General features: G+C 42.1%; 1 protein-coding gene across 1 annotated transcript in view; it reads right to left on the reverse strand.

Moving 5' to 3' along the window:
* The window catches only part of TJP2 (tight junction protein 2), a gene marked incomplete at its 5' end in the record, with an annotated part of 62,794 nt that extends 40,553 nt beyond the window's left edge, over positions 1-22,241 (reverse strand). Inside the window, 2 exons of the mRNA XM_084225890.1 lie at positions 10,113-10,233; positions 21,892-22,241. The remainder of the gene's footprint in view (positions 1-10,112; positions 10,234-21,891) is intronic.
* Positions 22,242-24,747: the final 2,506 nt, after the last annotated feature.

Genomic DNA, 24,747 nt, shown 5'->3' on the forward strand with positions numbered 1-24,747 from the left:
ACACAAAAAAAGATATTGCTCCCTGATTACTTAATAGGGCACAACACAAGACAGAAATACCTGGAAAGCTGCTGCTGATTATCTGCCTGGAACTGCAGGCCTTGAAGGAGCATTTTCTTCTTTACTGCATTTTGAAGATCTGGGATGGAGATGCTTGAAGTGTTCATGAAGGCATCTCCTACTATTTAGTAAGTTAGATGATGCTTTATTCTCACAAAGCATTACATATTGTTTTCCACAGTACACTCCAGTTAGGATGAATTCAGGAGCATAAATCTGCCTATAGGCTGGTACTTGCAGTCTACGTCTCTCCTATCAGCACAGATGACACAAAATTCTTGGAGAGTTCTTAATTTTCATGGTAAGAAATACATTCCAAATATGGCTTAAAAAAATGAAGCGATTCTAAGTTCATTTGCAATTTTAACAGCCATGAATTACAGTCAGAATTCCTAGTACAGTTATAAATTTTATATTGTTTGCCCAGCTTCATTAGGAAAAATAAAGAGGAAGCTAGAACTCACAGCTGTAGTATCTCTCCAGGTTCTTCTCTCCTTTTCTACAAAATAATGAGGAAACTGGTGTCTTTATAAAAGAACTGGAATTGTGGCCTTATTAGCAACTGCATTATAAGGACCATAACCATCACAGTAGCTGCACTGACCATGTCTCCCTACTTAAGTTGAGTCCACATAAGAAACATGAGCTCTCTTGCAGTCTCACACAGTAGGCAGAGGGAAAGATGAGCCAAAGCTCCCATTCTGCTGACAGAGAAGCTGGTACTGAATTCATAACCAACACAACTAACTTCCACACTGCATGGACTCACAGCTGCGAACCAAAAAGACGCTTTAACCAAACCAATTAAAACTTACTTCTTTACATGAAAGGCAGGCCCTAAAATGGTTTGAAGGAATGCCACATACTCAGCTGAGACCTGACAACCCACACTTTTTATCAGAACAGAAGCATTGCCATTAACCTCAAAAGGATTCCACTGATATTGATAAAAGCAGGCAGAAAAAATGTTGCTATTTGGGACAAATGGGAGGAGACAGACAACACAGTCTGGCACTATATTTGTTTGAATACACTCTGAAGCATCTTACTTCAGGAATCATTCCACAACTATAACTTTGTTTAAGTGAAGCATGTAAGCTACGTGAAGTGTACATCTGTAAATGAAGGCTTTGTAACTCCTGTAGCTCAAACGTGCACGAGTCAGACTTTCCATCATCTCAGGACAGCACATGTAAACCTCATCCCCGAGAGACCCCTGCAAGGCAAGGCACCAGCACATTATTATGGCTGTTTCTATTTCTCTCACCGGAGCCAACAGCAAATGATTACACCTACTTACCAAATGTACTGGAGCAACAGTGTCAAATACACTGGGATCTGTGTCAAAGGGCTTACAAGAAGGATTAAGAAGAGATGAAACACTCAAATACAGGTGAGATTGAAGACAACAGAACAAGAAGAGTGGATTAAGTTATCCAGATTAACTGCGCAACCTCTGTGGCGAAAAAAACCCTAACCAAACAAAACCAACAACAAATAAAAACCAAAACATTCAACCAAAAAACAATCCAAACACACAGAGTATGGAAATAATCTCATAAAATAATCAACACTTCAAGGATACTTAAGAGTACTGATCATTCTACAAACCACAAAACAAAGTATGAGGTGTAAATAAGTGTTTATGGCTTCCATCCACATTTTAGTGGGGGTGGGAGAAGTGACTACAGATAAATTCAGTTTTCTACACGCCGGCATGCACACCACACCACCCCTCCACTCCTGACAGATGCTGCCTACTATTCCATAGCCACATTGATTACCGCAGTTCAGCAGTAATCTGACAATCTTTAAAAGCCAGGACCAATGAGAGAGGGAAGCGGCTTTTCTTCACCAGACTTCTGAGTTTGTTTCTCCACCGGGATTATTTTCTGTTGAAACATTGACCTGCACCCTGAGCCCAACCAGTATTTAAAATACAAAACTTCGTGTAGCCTTCAGGCACCGCAGGAACCTGCCAGCGCTTCGGAGGACCGGCTGCCTCCCCGCTCCCATTTAACTGGAAAAAACACGGTATTCCCACCGCCCTCGGCTCCAGCATTGTCTCCGCCAGCCCGCGCCGGTGGGAAGCGCGGAGCAAACCCGCAGCCCGCACTGAGCTGGTCCTCCCCCCGATACGCGCGGCTTCTCCGCCCGCAGGGCGGGTGGTCGCGGCGCGGCCGCAGGTGAGTCCCGCGGGTCAGGGACACACCTGCGCGCCCCCGCCCCTCCCGTCCCCTCGGGGCCCAGGCTGGGGCGGGGGCCGGTGGGTGAGCCCGCAGGAGGAGGAGCCGGTGGGTGACAGGGATGCTACCGACCTGCTCCGCCCCCGCCGCGGGCTCCCGCGGGCCGCTCCCGGCGGAGCCCTGCGTCGCTCCCATAGTAACATCGCCGGGCCCGGCGCCCGCGGCTCCGGGGGCTGGCGGTCAGTCCCGGCGGCCTCGGGAATGCTTCTCCCGCCTCCGCCCCGCGAGGGAACCGGCCGGGCCGCTGTCGAGGGGCTGCGGCGGAGCCCCGCGGGGGCGGCCGGAGCCCGGCAGGACAAAGCCGGCTCTGAGCAGCCCTCCACAGAGAGACTTTGTCCTGCCGAGGCCCGGCCGCCCCCGCCGCCAGCCAATCGTGCCTGTAAACGCCCCGGGGAGGCAAAGAAACACTTCCATTCTCCCTGGGAAGAAAAGAATTGTTATTCCCCTTTTACAAAAATATTTTTTGTGTTCCTGCCCTCGACAGCGGCCAGCAGCTGACGCCCGTCACAGGATAAACGCGAGCGATGGGGCCGGTGGCCCAAGCCCGGGTAGCATTTCTGTCATGAGGCTTTTGGACAGTATCCATAGCCCTGTTCTGTCAAACAGACTTGCACCAGTCATGTCCACCTTTTCTGTCAGTGTGTTTTAAGGAGGACGTGGATGCGAAATCCTCCACACAGCCGACACTCCTCAGGTCCGCAGCCTTGGTCAGACTTCCTTCCCACCACCTAACAGCCCTGAAAGTCCACACCACTGCTATTAATTCAGAAGCCAAATTGCTTGCTTTGGGAGCTGTAATTACATATTGTAAGAAAAGCATGTTACTGAGTTAACTATTCTCAAGAGCTTGCAGAAATGAGTGGTCACTAAAAACACTAAGGAAGAGAAGATCGGCAGAAATTCAACCGCATTATATTCAGAAAAAAAGATTATTTCCCAAGTGCTGTCGTCTTCCTGCCTTTATGCTATTTTGGGTGGATGAGGCAATACTTGAATCAACTCTTGGAAGGAAAAAACTAAGAATGAGAACCAACTGTAAGGGAAAAACTTTCTTGAGCCAATGTTAAAAAAAAAAAAAAGGCAAACAGCCCATTACTTTGTATTGCCTACCCTCAAATCTAAAGAGAATAAACCAAAAAAAATGCCAAAGCATTAACTTTGCTCTTCTTTGATGTTGTTCCTGCTCTCAGTTTTACAAGTGAGTGATACAACTTTTTTGCAACACTACCAGTCCAGTATATGGCCAAAGCCAGGACCACTTGGAAAAATGAAGGGGGCCAGGTTCTTCACACACATGGGATACCGGGATGCTTCTGGCATCAAGAATTTGTCCATGAGATACAGCATGGCAAGGCAAAACAGCTGTCACTCTCCAGACCGGTGTACACCTCTGCAAACTGGAGGCAACTTTCCAAAGAGTGCTGTTTGGCAACATCAGCATAGAATGTTATGTCACAGCATTAGCAGGAAAACCCACAGTCCAGTACACGTTGAAATGGCATGACAAAATGAAAACATGATTTTGCTGCAGACAACTACATAGTTTTATAGCTGCAAGAACAACATTTGTTTTAAGCTGGATGGCAATATATTTTTTGAAAAGCACTTGTCAGACATGAGGTGGGACAGGAAAAGAAGACACCTGATCTCTTGACTGCCATCTCTTAACACATATACAAAGTTCGTGGCAGCATAAAGTAGAGCACCAGCCTCCTGAAGCTGCTTCCTTCCACACAGGTTCTGGCAAAAGATAAAGAGCTACCATTCTTGATTCCCCCACTAGACACAGCTTCTTGGTGAGAGCAAGCAGTGCCAGTTACAGCAGTCTAAAGATCTGCCTATCCTGTCCAAGGCCAAGAAGGATTATCTGTGGTTCCAGACAAAAGCTGTGGCTTGACCTAATGCCTCCTTTTGGCATGTTCTTTGACTTCATCAAAGCCATAATGTGTTATCACTAACAGAGGCTATACTTCCCTGAGCTGTAGGGCAGCAAGGAGGGTTAACACACTAAGCTAGCCTGAGGTAAGTGTAACACAGGTGCAGAACTGACCACAGTTATGCAAGCCAGATAGGCTGGATCCCTTACCACAAAATACCATCTGGGAAGGGCCTATCGTTTGTCTCTATTTAGTGTCCTGCAATAACAGATAGAAAATAATCCATGTGGGCTTCTCTAAATATTTCTCATGTTTGTCCATAAAATTTCTCACTTTTAAGAGCAAAGTATACGTATCCTTTCATGTTTTTTTTTTTTTTCCCCTCAAACTAAACAGCTACTCTGCCACAATGGGCATATAAATCATACCATACCAGCCTGCAAATACGAGCACTAAGTGGCCTCTAGTGCTCATGCTCACTCTAGACCTTGGCCAAATGCCCAGATGCTCACAGTGTGTGTAAGAAACGGTGTAGTAACAATTGCCAGGTTTCTTATCCTGCAATTCAACCACTCAGAGCAAACTTTCAGGCCTGCTCTTTGACAAAGATGTCCTCCCAAGATGAATATGCAGGCAGCCTTACGAGAGGAAGACGTTGCCAGCTAAGCAACAAATGGAAGGATACCAGTGTAAACAGTGATGAGAGTTGTGCAAACTCCTCCAGCACCTCAAGTTTCTGCCTCCTGTGGTAGGAAAAGGGGCAATATGTCCTCAAAGCATTCAATTCACTTAACAGCTATTCCATGGTAGCACAGCATCCCCATTCTCTCTCTCCCCTTGTAAACCAAACAAAACCAAACCCCTCAGCTGCAGCTCAGGCATATTGTTTACCATTAGGTATAACCTGTCCCATCTCATCTTCTCTGAAACACCACAAAACCCTCCAGTGTGTATACAGAATACCTATAAACTAGCCAAAACTCACTTGGGACAGCAACACGAGCAAGAAGAAGGGCAGGACCCTCAGCCACATGGTCTGATACGTCTGTGCAGGTCCTGAGCAGCCCCAGTGTTTGGAGGCATGGCTGAATGCACATTGCAATGATTGGTCTCCCTTTGAGATGGGAGGGGCAGGTCCAGTTGTAGTCAGTCCTGCAAGGGATACTGCATCATGAAGAGTAAAGGCTGGGTATCAGCACCATGTAAAAATTACATGAACTGGGCTACACATTTGCAGCTCTGCTCTCTGCAGTATTTAGGACCAGATTTTCTGCATGTGCAATAACTCTACAAAGCAGCATCATCTGCACGGGACTTTATAGAATGTTATGTAGGTGTAAAGGAATTTAAAAATTAACTTCAGTGGAAAGATTATTAGTATTAACTTATGAAAAACACGTAAATAACTTACAGTGAACACATTTCCATTAGAGCTTCAGTTTAAGTAATCAAAGGAGACATTTTTTGCCTACAATCAGATTGAATCTATGGTCTGTGCAGCACTAATTTAGAGAGATCACTTGCTGTAGCCTGAGTCATGCGAAACCTAGGACGTATTCCATAAATTATCTAATGCTACTGTGAATGAAGCAGTTGTGCCACTTCCAGCATCCACAGAGAGAATACCCATTTAACACTACACTAGAGGATGCAAATTTAAAACAAGCAGCTGCTCTCACAGTCACTCCAGCCAACAGAGTAAGGCTATTCTGCAACTTGTCGGCAGCAACCATGCTGTGATTCAGGTTCTCTCTGTCTCCTCTCCACCATCAAGCCTTTTAACCTGTCCTTATGACAATAAATTATTTTTCTGTTTCTTTAAATGTCTAAGTTCAACACTTGGCAGTGCTGCTAAACAGCATGGCAAAAAGGCAACCTCCTTTAAGAGCTGGGAACTGATTTCAGAAAAAGATATTAGGAATGCAGGCTGCTAGTCCAGTTTTGGAACTATTTGAACAGAGATGCCAGTTTTGCTCTTGTTTTTAAGCAAGTGTTCATGATCCTGTCATGAGAGACACTGTAGAAGTTTCTAAAAATACCATGTTGTCAAACAGCCTTTCCCCCCCTTCCCTTCCAGGCAATCTCTTTAGACTGCCATTTGTCATCAGCCTGCAAAATCACACAAATCAGTCAGCCCAGTCCTACTTAAATGATTCATAAATCCAATTACGTTTGCTTCTTTATATAGTAAGCTGGGCACTAACAGATTCAACCTTCAGGATTAGAGGATGTGTAGGTAGCTGACCTCTGACTCTCAGGAACTCTCAGGAGCTCCATACATATGGTTCAAACATGCAGCTCTCCACTGGGGCTGTCACATCCATGGCACAGTCATCCTGATCTCTGTCTTGTGCGGGACTGCAGAAGAGACACCTTGCATACTACCTCAACACTTGTGAGTCCAAAGGAGGCTCAGCAAGATGGTGGGGGCTGAAGCACTGGCCCTGCAAAGGAGGCTGTGGCAGCTGGGCTTGTTTAGCTTGGAGGAAGGATGGCTTCAGGACACTCAGCAGCAGCCCACTGGTGCTGACAGGAAGAGACTGAAGAGATGAGGCCAGGTTCTTAGCAGCAGTGCAAGGTGGACAAGAGACAATGGGCCAAAGTTCAAACAGCACAGGTTCAGATGTACATAAAGAAAAACAATTTTCCCCATGAGGACAGACAAACCATGGACCCACTGCAGACAAGTTGTACGGTCTCTGTCCTTGGAGGTTTTCAAACCCAACTGGGTAAAGCCCCAGGCAACTTGTTCTGATCTCACATGGGCATGAGGTTGCACAAGAAACCTCCTGAGGTCCCTTTCCACCTGAATTATCCTATAATTCCAGAGTTACTGCATGATTCAAGCGCCAGCTTAAAGCCCAACGAGGCAATTATTATCCTGCCCCTTGTCTCCACTTCCAAAGTACAGCTTGTGGTTATGCAACATAAAGATTTTGGCATGCAGCTGCAGGGTCTGGTCTGTTGTCTGTCTCTGATGTACTGGAAGGATGAACAGCAATACACACTTTCCAAGTCTCAAAGCAGCAATACTAAGGCTGCTATTTAAGAAGGCATAGATATCCCCGGAAGAAACACAGAGCCCCAACATACACAGCATCCCACGCTTTGTACATATTTTTTATGGGATAATCACAGTGTCAAATCCTTTGTCACTTAGGAGGCCACCTATTATGATGTTTTCAAGAGCAGAATATTTTAAATTTTTTAAACCTAGACAGAGAGATTTACTGAGGCATCTCAAACTGTTAAAAATTTTAAAATGTAGATAATTATTTAGAGCAAGAGGCAGCACTGTTCTAAGACAATCATAAACTCAATTTCTAAGTTCACAAAAAAAAATGGAAATACACTGTTTTATGTGGAACAACTAGGAACAGCACTGGACATTAACAGTTATGAAATACAGGTTTTTTGGTTTTGTTTTGGGTTTTTTTTTTTTTGTATTTATATTTTAAAAAATGTAACATAATGTATATTTTCCTCACTGTTTGGGACAGTCATCAGTTCTACCAGATCTCACACATTACAAGTTTGTTTTGCTTTAAATCAGAAGACTGTTTGCTTTGTTTGCTACTACTTTCTTTTTGCAAAGAATATGGCAATTAGAAAACAGAGATGTATAGCATATTCATGGGATAAATAAAACAGCATGAGAATATGCAGAGGTGTTTGGTAATAGTTAATAAAAATTATAGTTGTGAGAAAAAGAAATACAGTTATTTGTTCTAACCACATTTTCATCTGAGCAATGTTTTAAATTACACTGCAGTTCCTTGAAAATTACACTAGTAATTCCAGCAAATGAAATAGTTTGACCTACTGCAAGAGAGCAAAACAGGGTCTTAACAGTGACTCTGCCTGAACACATACACATACCTCCCCCATCCCCTCCTCTACAGACTGTGCAAATTGAAACAACTTTACTTGGCATAAGCACTTCAATCTCTATTACTTTAAGAAGCTACAAAAACTAAAACCATTATTCTAAAGAATGAAATAACAATGTAGTTTAAACAAATCCAAACCACACAAGTGTGTACTGTTTTCCCCCCAGACACCATACAAAAGTGTGTATCAACACTTGAAAGGAAATCTCTTCCCCAAACTTTTTCATTTTTAACTGCAGGCACGTTCTGTTTGAACATTCATTTTGCTTACATCTCATTTCCTTCCTCTCTTCCCTATGTTTCTTGACTACTGGCAAGGATGTGAAACAATCCTCTGCTTTTAGCTATTTATCTGCCTTTCCCAACTAGAAGTCAATCCCTACAACATCAAAGCTTTACCATAGTAATCAGCTGTTATGGCTCAAATTATTTAAGACAACACAATAAAGAAAACAAAAATCCCATTCTCATGGAGATCATTATGCTTATTAAAAACAAGCAAAAGAATATGCAGATTACACAAGATGTAACGTACACAAAGATGTGTTACTTTTTCCCCCTGATATAGGGGTTAATTTAAAAAACAAAGCTCCAGACAGCAGTTCTTCAGCCAAGTTAGTTCTTTAGAGCACGAAAACTATGCTTCAAAGCCCTGCCTCTCCCCATCCTATTTATACTGGCAAACCTCCTGCTGACGAGCTTATTAAGAAACAAAGCAGTTCTGCAGCCCTATTCAGAAACAGCAAGGCCCCAGCTAGGGTACTAGTGCCCACTTTTGGGTGATGTTTTTCACAAACGACTAAAGTAAGCTGGCAATTAGTCCAAAAGAGAACAGCAAGAACAATAAGGGAGAAAGCAGACGGACACAACCGTCCAGGCACTCACTTGCCAGTTAGTTCCACAACTCCTAGAAGCCCACAGACAAAGCAGCTGGATGCATCTTCTGAGCAATCTTGACCTTGCTGATAAATGGTTCTGGAGTTTCTTTTGCTAAGAGTTGAGCTCGCAACTATCCACATTCCCTGATGTAAAGTTGGCGTACCCTACCACTGAAGGTCTTTGTTTTGAGGACAATGTCAGAGGCTGCTCAAGACCTCAGCTGAGACATTCCTGCCTAGCTACATTTCACTGATATTCTTATATCAAATTTTCCCTCACTCTCAGAAAACTAAAGAGGGAAGTAGCTTTGGTTAAGTACGTCACAAATTAGAAAGTCAGGACGGCAGATAGGCACATTTTAAGTAAATTACTAAAGCAGCAATAGCTGCTTGATTTCAAAAATGGAAGTCAATTATAGTTTTGCAAAACATCAGCATAAAAACCTTTCCTTCTCTTAAAACCATCATCTGTTAATCACTTACAAAAACAAGCCAAGCATGTTCGATCGACACATAAAACTAAGGACGCATTTTATAGTCCTTCTGCAAGCACTTGAGAAAAGGTTTCAAAAGCAAGGTTAATATGCCAAAAGGATTATATTTACCTTAATGATGTACTGTAAGAAAATATGCAGCAAAACAACTCTCCCTGTGTGGCTATTCTGTTTCCTAGGACTGACTGAGTCACTAAGCAACTCCCATGAATATTACCCTTTGTGCTTAAAGTAATTTATTTATCCCCAAGTCCATGCTAAATATTTATATTTGCTGAAGACATCATCATAGATTACATCCATTCTTTACCAATGTTTAGCTAACAGATGAACTAGTACAGGCCTGTGCATTATTATTTGCATAACTTCAGCAGAATATTGACTTCATTGCAGAAACCTCTCCTCTTCTGGAGGCCTGTTGTACATCATCAAGTTCTCAGCAAACGTGCATGTAACCATTTAAAGTTTCTTTGATAATTCAAAAGGGCTAGTTTTAATTTCACTAGTTTAATTTCACCAGATTTAATTACTCTAATAAGTACAATTTCTTGAAACCTTATAAAAACATAGCTAAAAGAATCTATACCTTAGCTAGCACACGACAAGAACACATAATTTAAAACTAATGGCTAGGTCTAACTGATGCAACTTGACTACAGACTAGTACCTTGGGAGGAGTGATGATTTTTGAGTGCCGCTGTCTACCTGCTGTGCTACGCTTTGGGCTTGATGTACAGCTCTGCTCCCAGTCCCACTCACAAGGAGATGGCAGTGCAGTAGTTTGCTCCCTGAAAAACAAAGTTTCATTTAAGTCACATATAACCACAAAGGAGTGCTTGTGAAGCCAGGAACACTGAAGTCCTAGAGATAATGAGGATATAAAATATAGTTCCCTGCTTAGTTTGACATGCTTTAGTTTCTGTGGAAATCACGTGGTAATAGTGCTTTTAAAAAAGGAGATACTCAGCAATATTTACACACAGGCCTGCATGCAAAGCAATCCACATATTTTTGCCAATGAAATAGGGTATTGACAGGAAGCATACTTATTTTGTTGCACTGGTCCTCTCCACAAACCATGTGGCTTTTTCTTTCAATTTAATTTTGGTCTGATTGTTTAGCTTGCACAAGACTGTACACAGGAAAGCTAGTAACAGCATTGTATCTTGAGCATAACCTCAGCCAGAACAATCAGATACATGCGCTCCAATGACATCAGATGGTAACTTAAGAACTTCACTAGCCAAATGATAGAAAGAAAACAATTTCCAGTGTAATCTTCTACTCTCCTTCCCCTGCTCAGTAGGCTACCCCTCTTGGACACAAGCAGCATGTTAGCTTCCATTCAGCATCCCTCTCCCTGACCCTTTGTCTAGTCCTTGATTACCCTTGGTAGGAAAAGAGAAAATGAATGGTTTCACTAAGATAAAGAAGGAACTTTGGACAGAAATGGAAACACAAGCTAGTGGTTAGGGTTTGGTGGTGGCTTTTGTTTTGTGTTTAAAAGGAAAACAACATGCAACTCAGTAATTTCAATTCTACTCTCAAAAACATCTTTCCAAAGTATTCCATCTTCAAAGAAGGATATAGCCAGACTTCCCTAGGAAAGTATATTAGCTATTCTTTCAGCAGGTTTGAGTTTGTTTGCCTGTTTCCAAGCCCCTCCCCCTGCAATGTATAGATGTTTTTTCATTATGGTTAATACTCCATTAGCCATTTCTAGATCACTTGAGAGACGTAAGAAAAAGATACTGAAAGAATTCTGCAGAACTTCCCCACTGTCTGAAAGTCTTGCACAAGTTTTGATGTGTCTTCCATCTCACATTTTCCTGAGCACAAATATAATGAGGTTGCAGGTTCATAAAAGCAAAATTAAAAGATCTAATTTTTTTTAAAAATACATTTTGTTTCAGATTAACTTTTTACAAAATGCAACAATGCATGCACCTGCCAGACATCACACCTCAAAACTAGAAGGTTATTTTATCCTTTCTCCCCACGTCTTCCAGCTTAAAAGCACTTTCTAAAAGTAAACTACAGTTTTAAATCAAGACATGATTTCCAAAGTTGCAGAAGAAAAAGATACTTAATATGAGTTTATATGACCACCAAAGAGCAGTACAAGCTATACTGTGCATTCAAAAAAAACTTCACCCTTACTGTTCTAGGCTGTGCACAAAATACTATTCTGGAGGCTGCAGAAAAGTCACACAAGCAAGCTGAACCTAACTACCACTGCTGCCATCATTTTCCCTTTGTCAAACTTCATAAAAATCAATCTATCTGTCACAGAAATCATCACAATTCCAAGCAAAGATGGAAGTAGAAAAACTTAAATCTGTAATGTATTTGATATGAAAATGTAAATTAATACCTTAGCAAAATAATGTATCTGCCTTTCCTGCTTTCTTTTGCACAGGTGACTGTGTTTTTAAGCAGAATTCTTACCACTTTCAAACAATGGCTCTACCCATCACACTCAAGATGACCAGCATCACACTCAAGTGCTATTTCTTATCTTAAGAGATGTTTAAGAAAAATAAAGTGCTTAATTATGCACCTGAATTTGTGCAGTGAGAAGTTGACAAATAAGGACCTCTATACTCTTTATTCAGTATTAGGTTCTGGAAAGCGTCTCATTATGTTACAAATTTTTCCTATACACACACTTCTATTGCATTTTATTTTTACAAAGAATGTAACAGGGCACCTCTAGAAGTTGAGTGATAAGCTGATCTTTGCAAAGTGCATTATTAATGTGTTTATTCCAGTCATATAGAATAAGCAGTATGCAGCTAAAAAAAGAACAGTGCTTTTTTTTTGTCAACTGGGTTTACTTTAACTCAATTGCTGGTTACCAACCTTTTATTCCCTGAAAGTTTTAATAAAAACATAAAAGGGATCCCAATTACAGTCCAATTACAACAGCTTTTCTGCTTTTCTGAAACTGTTGGAATGGCAAATCCAAACATAATCCAGATACATCTTAACCAGCTTGAAATTCCAAGTGTGTTCAACAATCACTTTAACTAAACCTCTCCCTGAAAGCACGGGGATATCCAAATAAGAATGCTGGAAATAAAAACAAATTTTAACAGTGTATTTTGTACTTAGATACTGACTAATACTCAGTAATAGAGGAAAGACAAACAGCCACAGTTACAAAAGAAATAGACATTACAGTTAATAAGTTTCATTTTTAGAGGGCTTGATTCAAGCTGTGACTCTGGCCAGTCTTCTTGAAAAAGAAGAAGAATTCTACAAGAATATATACACAAGAACTTTGCAACACAGCTTCTCAAAATAGCAGGAGAAATCAGGTACTAATTTATCAACATATAAAGAGCAGCTGAAAAAATCAGAGATTTGCATGTACATAATTTATATGGAACAACTAAAGGAGGCCACAGTTCAGCATACTCCACTGTCCTGAGTCCAAACAGACCGCACTGAGAATCTCTTTTAATGGGCAAGATTTTAACAAAAAGCCCTACAAGCACTCATTAACATGACACTGGAAATTTAAAACCAACATGAAGAGCACTTGTGTTAATAAAAAGACACAAAACCATTTCCATTAGTGTGTTTTCTAGACTAGTTTTTGTTCTGGTGATAAAGCACATTTGTGGAAAAATTACAGGATAAATCTGAATTCAGTTATAGTGAAACAGCCACAATTACAGTCCAAGTTTTTCTCTGAAGTCTTGCTTACACAGAACTGTTCCAAACCAACAGAAACATACTAACTGGTTTTGGACAAAAGCCTCTCATATTTTGCACTCCTCTGCAACGTCTGAAACAAGGTGGCAACATTCTATAGCGTTACAAAAATACAAGAGACCAGAAGGACTCTGAAGACACCTATCAATCCACACTACTCATACAGAGGCAGATGGAAGAGAATGACAACATACGTTTTTGGTGGAAACAGTGACATACATAAGGATTTTTCTGAAGCCTAATACTCAAGTTGTATGGTACAAGAAAGCACTCTGGATAGTTTTTAACAAAAATCATAAAAACCTTCTTGTAGGGAAGCAGTATTCCTAAGTATGGTGAAATCCTGCTTCTAAGCAGAGAAGTAAAGTTGCCTGCACAGACAGAAGTGATTTTTCTTTTCTCATTTTAGGAACTGCTTCTCTGACAGATAAAAATTAAAATATGCATAGTTTTAAATGAGGAGAGGGGAAACACACACATATATGTGTGTTAGTAGCAAGCAGAAAATACGAAACAGCTATTTCACTTCTGTTCTGATGAATATACATGTGTTTATCCTTCCTGCTCTTCAGCAAATTCCTCATTTAGAAGTAACACCTTCTCCTAGCTACTCCTCTAGCCAAGGACAGGTAGTACACAGAAATCTCTAATGAAACCATAAAGTTCAACCACAACTACTGAAGATACAGAGCTTGGAAGGTACAAAAAAAGATAACCTGTTTTATTAATAACTCTCCTCTTTCTGACAACAAGTTTTAAAAATGCATGATTCAAGGTGAGCACAGTTTTTCCCATAGTTACTCACTGATTGCTTTTTAACACTTACCCTCGATGTTGCCACAGATTTGCGTGTCTACCCTCGGGAAGCAGCTCCCTCTTGTTAAGGGGAGTAATACCTATTGCTGCTTCTAAAATAGTTATGTATTTCTTGTACCGCATCCTGCCTTTCTCAAGAGTTCCACCACGTTAAGTTATCATCCAAATGCAGATGCTGCAACTGAAGTCATGCCTCTTCACTGATTTGAAATGCTGCTTTTCAAAGCATGCTGCAAGTTTGAAGCATAAAAACAATGCTTTTTTTTCCCCTCTCCCAGGCTAGGATAGTTAGTAGAAGAGAGAGAGAAACCGAAGAAAAACTCCTACCAGATTCCCCAGAAACGTCATTGTTACATAATTCGATCTTTGAATAAGACACTAATGAAAATGATTGAAGAGACAATCACGGTTCTAAGCCTGGCCGGATAATGCACACTCTCCAATTGACTAATCCTTTGCTAAATCTCTGCTGTCTATAATCTTTCAACTGCTAATGGAGCACTAGGTAACTTCTCTGTCAAATCCATCCAGGGAATAAAAGAGAACTGCACAGAAAACTTGAGACCATTTTAGACAGTGACAGCCAAAAATAGCTTTTGCCTTAACTTTTCTCACCAGAAAGCACCAGAGCACCAGAAAGCTCTCTGTGTTAAAAGTGTCACAAGGGATTTAACTGATCTACTCAGAAAAGGCATGGAGAAATATTTCCTTATGTGGCTTGTACAGAATTAAGAAAGCTAGAGACTCCCATTATGATACCTACTAGTCATTCAAATGTGCCTCACATGATGCCAGAAGCCACATCCACATCAGAATTGCTCTAGCAATTCTGTAACTGTGCGTGCCAAAGACCTCAGGTATGAACTGCAAAGGTGGAGACAGATGCACATGTTGAAAGAAGTAACAATGACATTTTGGAAACATAGCAGTACTGTCAAATTGCAATATTCAAAGAGATGTATTGATTGCAAAACTATTCAAGGAAATGTTGATGTGATGCGTCTTCTAGATAGTAAGAAATGAATGCTTATATGTATATATCTAGACAAACATAGTTACATATATTATATAGAGTGTGCACTTTGGCAGTAATAGAGATAAAAACATATAAAGATATGTGACAGGAAGACTGAAGCCTGGAACCATGACTCTCTCTGTAAACTGTGCATACTACTTATTCCCTAGTATTATTAAGCATGTGTGTATTTCTTTTGGGGTGATATCATATTGCATGTTACTTATTTAGAAACCAAGATGATTTCTTGTGCTGTAAAACATTTAGCTCTTAGCAACAAGATTTGTATAACTACTTCCAGATTCTACATTACTTACAATCCTGCATTAGCCATATTTAGTGTTCAATATCCAATCACATTTGTAGGTTATGTTAGCACATGTACACACTAAACTATCTCAAGTAATTACTAAATAGCAATCCATGTGACTGATCTTAGAAGAGCAAAATAAAATCAAGCATATTTTAGATTCAGAGAATAGCACTACAATTGTCAAAGGAACATGCTGATAAGGAGTAAGTAGTCTGAAATGTAGTTATGCGGTTAAAAAAATAATTAATATATTAAAACCACATGAATTAAATTAAGCAAAAAATTACTTTTCTGTGTGCAAAACAAAAAAAATCACTTAACTACAACTTTAAACATCTGTATACAAAGCATTAAGAAGCTTAGGAAAGCAGAGTAGTGCTAGGAGCCGGCAAGCACAGCTAACGTCATTAAGCCAGCATACATCCTGACTTCTGGTAGGTTTGGTAGATCTATCGTAAAGGCTGTACAGAGAAAGAAAAGACAAGACAAGAAGTGAGCAGTTTTTGACAATTCCAGTACTTAAGGATCTTTTGACTGTAGAAGTTCATGACAGTTCTATTTTACACAAAGGCAGAAACATTTTTATAAAATCAAGTCTTCCATCAAAGTTGGTTTCATTAACAACTTCAGTATTACCACACTTACACCTATGAAGTTTCAGTATTTCTTTCTGTACACCTTCTCCCTTAAGACTTAGCTCTAAACTTTCCCCTTAAAGATCAAAGACATAGTTCTTAAAAAAACTTTCCCACAGTAGTTTTCAAAGCCAGTCCTAAGCAGAGCCTAAAAAGCATTAAGTGCAGCTCCGGTCCATCTTTTGTCCCTTTGAGCAAAGCATATTAATTCTGACCAGAAAAGGAGCCCCATGACTAGTGCTGCAGACAGGGAAGCCAAGCCCACACAATAAGCACAAGTTACTCCCAAGTGCTGCTTTCGGTTAAATCGTGTGTGAAACCTCCAAGCACCTAGATGGAGAGAGACTGACTCACAGTTAATCAACTTCCTTCAACTTTATTTGGAAGCAGAAATTCAAAGCTGCTAGTACGTGCACTGTTAGTGAAGAATGACTTTCGTGGAGCAAACAAAAAGTCTAAAAAAGAATGTCCTCCATTGTTTCCTGCTGGAGAATTATCGTCCACTTCACTTTTTCTGTCTTTGTATTTTTTCAGCAAGAAGAGAAACCAAAAGTTTTCTTGGAAAGAAACAGTGCAATTTTCCTAACTGAGAGCACATAAGTGATGCCTCAGAAAGTACATTGCATTTCTGAGAAGGGGAAAGAATGACAGAGCTTTTTTCTCCATTAAAGAAACATTTACAAGATCAAAGCAAAAGCTTTATTTTGCTTTAATCCTCAACAGATGAAAACAGTCATACACTCTTAATTAGATGTACAGCATACTTCTTGTAAACTGATGGCAGAGGCAGGATCACATCTTCAGTCACTTTAGACCCAACTGAAAAAGAGACAGTCATTGCCTAATGCAGCCACAAATTACTTTCCATTTTGTGAAAAAACCAAAATCCTGTTCTTTCTCATCTTTCAACAAAAGTCTGCGTAACAGCTACAGATCAAAGAATTCCCTTATTAACAGAGCAAAGAAAAAAGCATCTCTTCCTTCATGTTTTTGCTCAAGTGATAAGAACAACTGTGACAGTTGACTGTTAACTTCCAGAACACACAGGTGTTTTGTTTGCGCCACAACCAGCACATATGTAAAGTCTGATCTGCTAGAAAAAATCGTAAAGGTAGAGGAGCATCCAGGACCAGACAGGGAGTCTGCGAGGTGGGAATGAAAAGAGAGGAGGAGGACTGGAAACTTCTTTCTCACAGCTTCACGGATTGCAGTTGCTTTTGGCCACTCCTTAGAAATCGTTCCTTCCCTGAACAGTCCATATGTCCCTGGAGATTCTCAGAATCAGCTTATACAAAGTTGTGCTAAGGAGGCTAGAGATACCAGTAGCCAAATCTGCTGGCTATTAAGCAGAGCTAGATGATGAAGCAGATGTTAGAATAGAGAGTGCAAGCTGGACTACAGACAGCCTTGCTGTTGAGAGTGACGTGCAGGAGAGATTTACGGGTTTTCTCTAAAGACTTAAAAACCCCGACCAAAAATTAATGAGGCAAGGCAAACAACACACAGCTTGAACCAACACGTGAAATCTTGGATATGATGAGGCTGCATTGTTAAGCTCACGCTCAGCTTATCAATATGTCAGTTTTTCAGCTGAGGTCAAAAAATGAGTTTGGTACCATAGAGTTAACAACAACACAATCCTTTAGGGAGAGGTATCATTGAGCGAGTCTTAGGAAAAAGCCACAGTGGCCCAATACATATGAACTCACGTCTAACTCAATGAAAACATATGAAAATCTAAGGAAACATCCTAAACCTGACACTTCACATGTATCTAAACTACACCCCAGATAATTGCACACTTTTAAGAAGTAAAAAGAAACTTCTCAAAAGCAGTTCTGGATTGCTGGTACAAAACAAAAGCATAGCCAAAAGCATGAAAAGGGAGCAGGCACTGGAAAAAAACGAGAACAATAGGGCTTTATATCTTGCCGTGCACCCTTCTTATTGACGGTAGGATTGTATCAGGCAGTATTTTTGTCTGTCGTTTTCACATTATTCATGTGAAAAGAGAGCACTAATGAGTTTCGTTTTCTTCTTAGATTAGCAACCGTGGTTATCTGAGGTTCTCGGACTCAGATGCACAACGACAGTGCTGACCTAAATTCAGGAAGACTTGGGTAGCTCATGCTTCCTAAAAACAAAGCCTGCAGCTGATGAATACACACCAGGATAGATGCTGCACCAGATATCAAACCAGAGCTCCCACAGCTCACTGTTATTACTAAGCTTGGATCATAAACATCCTAAATACATTCAGAAATGCAAGAGCCATCTCACACTGAACAGAAAGAAGTTGACACAGTCTGCATTCTCATTTGAAACAGAAAACTACAATATCCCTTAAGGAGATAAAAAGCAAAAACAAAAAAAAGCTTTCAAAAAGCAATCAGTTTAAAAAGAAAAAACAAAACAAACAAACAAACAAAACCTCAATAACAAGCCAACTAAAACCCAACCCAAACATTAATAGTTTAAGGTATTAAATGACCTGAGTATGCTTTGGTATACTTTGCTGCTGCATCAAGCTGTTTAATTACAATCCTGCAGTTACTACTTGTTTAAATTATGTAATGTTTAAGTAAAAAATAAGCTCAGCTCTCTAAAGCTGAATGATGGCTTTGTCTGCTAAAAAAACAAAACAAAACAAACCCCAACAAACCCCCCTCCCAACCAAACCCAAAAAATACACAAAGCAAAACAACAAAAAAGGCACCAACCCCCCCCAAAAATAAAAAAGAAACCCCAACTTAGACTAAAAAAAAAAAAAACAAACAAAAACCCACAAATAATAAACAAATAAAAAACCCTAAACAAAAATACCCACATAATTGCAGCAGGTTCTAAATTATAATTTACTGACTCTGGGAAAAAAAAAATTACTTTCTGAAGTGGGACCAGGATGACCCAAGTACTGGTAAAAGACAATTAAAGAGCAACAGAAGGCTTCAAAGACTGACAACAAGCAGTAGGCAGTTTTCAAGGGAGCAGACATAGGTATCCAAGATAGTGCTGATCTTTCTGAGGAAGAGGATAGGGTTAGATAATTGAGAAGAGCATCCCATGGTTGAACAGCTCTGTTTTGACGATAGAAGTTCTCAATGCATTTAGAGCACTTGGTCATGAGACCGAGACTGAACCTTTGACTCTGAAAGATGACGTGCACTGGTGCGTGTATGCCAGCACAGTCATGCAAAACCAGTCCTCACCAAGTCACTGCTCCAATCTTTGTAGGTAACACAGCATTCGCAAACATTCTCCACTACGGCAAGACTCATCTATTAGAAGACAAAATTATGCCCTATATATTTACTGCCATAAATATTTGTTTTATAAATAGATTATCTCATTTTTGAGAAGTCTTCCAAAGTTCACAGAAATCCACTGCAATCTGGGATTAAGATCCACAGCCTTTCTACAGCTGATGCCAAAGATCAATTATCAAATTAAAAAAATTAAATTTTCCCCAGCAATTAGAAATTTCATACCTATTTGAAAATAAATTAGACTTGAAAATCTCTAACCTCACAGACCTGAAGCTGCTCTAACATGTGCTCTGCTCCCCCTGTCATTAGAGTGACCAATTCCAAGGCTACTACAATGGGATGAAACTGAGGCAGACACAGTATGACAAAAGTTACACCTTCCACGAGTACATAAATACTGCTATTTCAACAATTAAAAGTGACCAGTCTTGTAACACGAGATTTCCTTTACCTTACAAGGAAGTTCTGGAGGAAGACAAGATTGGTAACTATTAAAACACACACACACACACAAATGCTATCACCCAGATTTTTGCTTGAAGTTAAATGCAGCTTCGAAGTAGTCCTGGAATAGCACGCTGTTCCTCAGTTGAGGATTACTGTGTTCCAGGAGCTTTCTAACACTTTTAAGCATATAGGTTTTATAAAGGTATGGCACATTCTATTTTGTAAGCCATGGAACTACCTAAACATTGTTTTAATCACTAAGAAAGATTTCCTGGCTGTCCTTAGAGGACACAGAACCAGGAAAAGGGGGGATTAAGCAATCAAAAAACTATCATACATTCTATTACTTTGATGCTTCATTCAGAAGAGATCTATTTAGATTATAGTTCATGCAAAGTATTGGGATCACCCCAATTCTGCTGCATAATTCCCAACACTTCCCTTTAGTCTCACAAAAATCAAGTGCAGAGGCACTAAGCACCTCAGCAGCTACTGTCAGTGATACAGGGCAATAGCAAAACACAATTAGATACAGGTTCTCCAGTCCACAGTGTCTTTTTTTTATAAAGGGCAGAGAAGTCACTGCTGCTACTTGAAACCAATGTTTAGGCCCTAAGATGTTTGCATGTAACAGTCCAGAAGCAATTATAACAGTAAACTCACCTGAAAATCAAATATATGCAGAAAACTTCGTCAGAAGGCTGAAGACAGGCCTCATAATCCTTATAATAATGTTATACTAAGTATAAATCTTACTGACCATGTCTAAGTGGCACACACATGCTTACTAAATGAAAAACATTTCAAAGCCTTTTAAAGCAGCCTGATGATCTCTCAATTACTATTAATTCACACAAGCAAACCTCCTTTGTCTTTCAGTACCTGATTCCTGCCAGGTCAGGACTTCTTGGATCCTAACAAGTATCACTGTTTGAAAGAGCTGATAGTTAAAGCCTTAGACAATAAATGCTCCACAAATGAAAGATGCAGTTTTTCACATAATAGTTTGTCTTTTATTTTCCGAACTATAGCTGAATCACAGTTCTCAACCTTTAAAATTTTGCAGAACAAGAGAAAAGGTAATCTATTGTGTTGCAAATGATGCGACCTTGATAATTACCTCTGAAGGTTAAAACAAAACAGACATTTGCAGCCTCTGCTGGAGCACAGCTGTGGGGCCAAGAGCCCTCGACAATCATCTTAGCTGCGGAAACCGACGCAATTTTATGAACTGAAGCTAGGGAGCAGATAACTGAGAGATTCTCTCTGTTTCAAGTGAATAACTACTAGAAAGCAACGCTGAAGCACTAAAGTTTTCTGGTTTGTTATACGACTCTTACGTAAGTATGTTCAAACAGCATGTACTTTCTCATGCTGGAAAAAAAATGCAAACAGGTTTCTAGTACGGGGGGTAAGTAAGGGCAGAGTTGTCAACTAAAGAACTGCATGCCACTGGTAGATCAACCCTGGCACTCCAGGGTGACAATCTAATGTACCTGGGCTCCAGCAAACACGGGCGATGCCAAGGAACTTTAACGGGGCAATTAAAGCATTTGTCTTCTGGAACTGCCTGTCCTTTGTTTCACGGTTCCCTGTTAACTTGAAACTTCCCCTGACCCAGTTAGCCAAAGCCGAAGGCACGGCTGGAATCCACTCGGGATGTGCCAACATAAAGATTTCAGGAATTCTCTGTGCAACAAAGGCAGCCCAAGCCCCCGACAGCGGGGGCGTGGGCTGGCCGGGGGACCCGCCCCGTCCGCGGCCCCCCCGGGAATAACCGGGGTAAACAAACACCCCGACTGGCCGGTAACATCTCTCCCACTTTCCACGCAGTATCGCGCTCTCCCGGAAAGTACTTATCACGGAAAAAGTCACCGAGAGCCGCTTAATCCCGTTAGAGAAAAGCCGATCCCCGGCCGAGCCCGGCTGTTCGCGCCGCCCAGGTGCGCGGCGGGCCTGGGGGGGTCCCGCGGGGGCGCGGCGGGTCCGACTCCGCGGACAAAGGCGGCAAAGCGCGCCTGAGGAGCGCAGGCGAGAGGGCGATAAAATCCAAAGCACACAAAGGAACGAGGAGACGCCGGGCAGCTCGTGGCCGCAGCGCGGCCCCCGGGGCGGAGAGCGGAGGCACCGGCCGCGGGGGACAGGGGGTGCTGGGGGGCACCGCACCTGCCTGGGGGAAGGGAAGCGGCGGTGAGCGCGGGTTCGGGGCAGAGACATCCCGAGGGGATACTCGCCTGCTCGCGGAGGGCGTCCGGCAGCGGGAGCAAAGGTCCCAGAGGCGCCCCGGCGCTGGGACTGCGCCTTGCCCTGCCCCGCCGCCCCGGAGCGGGCAGCGACTGGGGCGTCGAATCCGGGTGCGGGGCCGAGGCTGGGACTGGGGACGAGGCTGAGGCTCGGTCCGGGCGCGCTGTGGCCGCTCCCGCCGAGTCGGGCGATTTCCTGCGGGGCGCGGGCGGGGGCGGCACGGCCACGCCGGGGCGGGCTCCCGCCGCAGGTGCCGGCCTCGCCCCCAGGTGGGGAGGAGAGGGGAAGGATGGGGAGGGCAGGGGATGGCAGGGGAGGGGCGGTGGCGGCCGGACGGGGCGGGCGGTGCGCCCCCTCTTTAGGCGTGTCCCCACCTGCGGCTGCCGCCCTCCAGTCCAGGGGTGCCTTCGCCCGGCTCCCCCGGCCCACGCCCGCACACACCAACACCCGCGGCGGCGGCAGGGGAACAGGAAATACCGGTCGCAGCCCGGTGCTCCGCGCCGCTGAGTCACCGCGGCGAGGCCGCCCCGCCCCCCGGTTTCTCTCTGCCTGTCCCGTCTCCCGGCAGGGCACCCCGGCTCTGCCCCCCAGGTCTGGCCCCCAGCTCTGCCCGAGGCACCCCGCGCCGGGCCCGGGCAGCAGAGCGGACCTACGGGCGGGCACGGCGCAGCCCTGTCGCCGCTGGCAGAGCGCACCGTCACCCAGCCCAGCGGTTGGGTGTGTTTTCCGTTTACATCAGTGTGTTGTTTGGAACTTTGGGATCATTGCCCATCTGAACCTTTCTAACGGGAAGACCTCTGAGACAGCCTTTAACACCACAGCGCAGTGTTCCACGTACGCCTCTCAATCTTCTTTTCCCTGCCCTTTATCACAGAATAGCTGCGGCCACTTTATTGACAGCTGGGGAGAGCTCTGTTCACATCATCACTCTCAGCTGAAATGCCCAGGATTAGCAAAAGGCAGAGTAACTCCATTTCCAGGCTGGAACACCTCGTATCTCTCTGCAAGTCCACCAATACCGTTCCCGAAACTGAAACATGCCATGAGAGAAATCCACTCCAGGCTGGCATTCCACAGGTATCAGCTTTCGGCATCACTGCTGTCCTGCAGCTGAGATGAGAAAGGCAAGGCCAAACAGCCCTGGCAGGATTCTTTGGAGTCATATTTCTTTTGCATTGTAAAGCACTAAATGTCACCAGGAATTCCTTATCTGCTGTCTTATCTGGTGGACAGTTAAACCCCTTGCAAGCCCCTCTAAAATTAAACAGCACACTCCCACCCGTATCAACAAGGCCTTCAGAACAAAGTCTACTTAGTTTTATGGTTTGTTGCTATTTGCAGGTGAGAAATATACTAGATTCCCACTGCATTTCTAATTCAGATAAATTTCTTCCTCAATACAGAAAGTAAGATAAGGAAGGCAAACAGTATTCTTCTGGACTTTGGAAGGCGGCCCTGAAAGAACCTATTTTATTAGAGCAAATATGAAACTGCATTCAGATGTTGTATGGAAAGGCCTGCTTCTAGCTATTGTTAATAATTAACATGCATGTGCATACACTAGCCTTCAAGTACCTATTTCAGTCTAAAAGCCCCAACAGCAAAAAATCAGAGTGGGGAAAAAAAAAAGACTAATTCAGGGCTAATTTAAAACTTGGTGTTTTCAGTCACCTACAGACTAATTCTATGATCAGCACGTAGTGCAATATTGTTTTCAGGCAGAATCAAGGCACAGGAAATGCAAATTTAGTTTAACTTCCAGGTTTGTGTCAGATTACTTAGTTTGCACTGTGGTGGGTGCCTTCTTCCTTAATGAATGTTTTAAAACTTCATCTGTTAGTTCTCAAAATCTTTTGTAACAGTGGCCTTAGGATGTCTGGTTTATGCTCCTAAAATGCTAAGAGGAGTAAGACTATGGACACGCAAAATATGCAACTGATTTCTTTTAGTAGAGAACATTGATGGCTAGCAGAAGAACCTACATCTGTAAAGTAACACTGCTTGCAAACTTATTCACTGTGCTCACTTTGCGTAATTACCATGACACAAACAATTTTTAAATCAATTCAGCAAACTGGAGAGGGCAGTAACATTATATGCCTTATTTTAAACATCTATTGTTTTCTAATCTAAACTTGTCTGTCTTTCCTTAACCTGAATTCAAAAAAAAAAAAAAAAAGTTTGCAGTTAGGAACTCTTTTGAATACTTTAATTGTTCATGGCTCTGTTTATCCTATCAGCAGCAAAGCAATCTCCACTGGTCACCTCCCTCAGTAAAAGGCATGAATACTGTCTTTGTTCTACAACTGCCAGCAGTACAATTTGCATAAAAGACAATTTGGGAGACAGATGGATGTAACTCCACACAATTTTTTCTTATCTTTATACAGGAGTTAAATTAAAAAAAAATCGCAATAGCAAAATGGACTGGAACATGTTTGATTGGTTACAACTATATACAGTGGTGTGGAATAAATTTAAAACACCATTCCCTAAAGGGCCACATGAAGCAGTTTGCCCCACAACTCTCCTTGCCCTGCCAGTGACATCAGCTGTTGGACAAAGCTAATTTCTTCCTGACAGACTTTGCTTCTGCCCCTCCCATGCTTCCTTTACTATTTTGAATGTTCTTCCAGGTTTTCTGGCAAGCCTCTGCCTTCCTTCCCAGGACTTCCAGGTATTACAGAGCTGGTTAGCACAATCACTGAGTTCAACCACTAACCAGAAGCTAAAAATAATCAAACACAAACCTTCCTGTAAACCCCTTCTTTTATTCTACTACCTCCTCTTAAGGACAGGCCTTCATCCCATTTATTGAAGTTGCCAAAAGACACTAGGAATTTTAA

Source organism: Fringilla coelebs (assembly GCF_963513975.1).
Source record: "Fringilla coelebs genome assembly, chromosome: Z".
Taxonomy (NCBI): domain Eukaryota; kingdom Metazoa; phylum Chordata; class Aves; order Passeriformes; family Fringillidae; genus Fringilla; species Fringilla coelebs.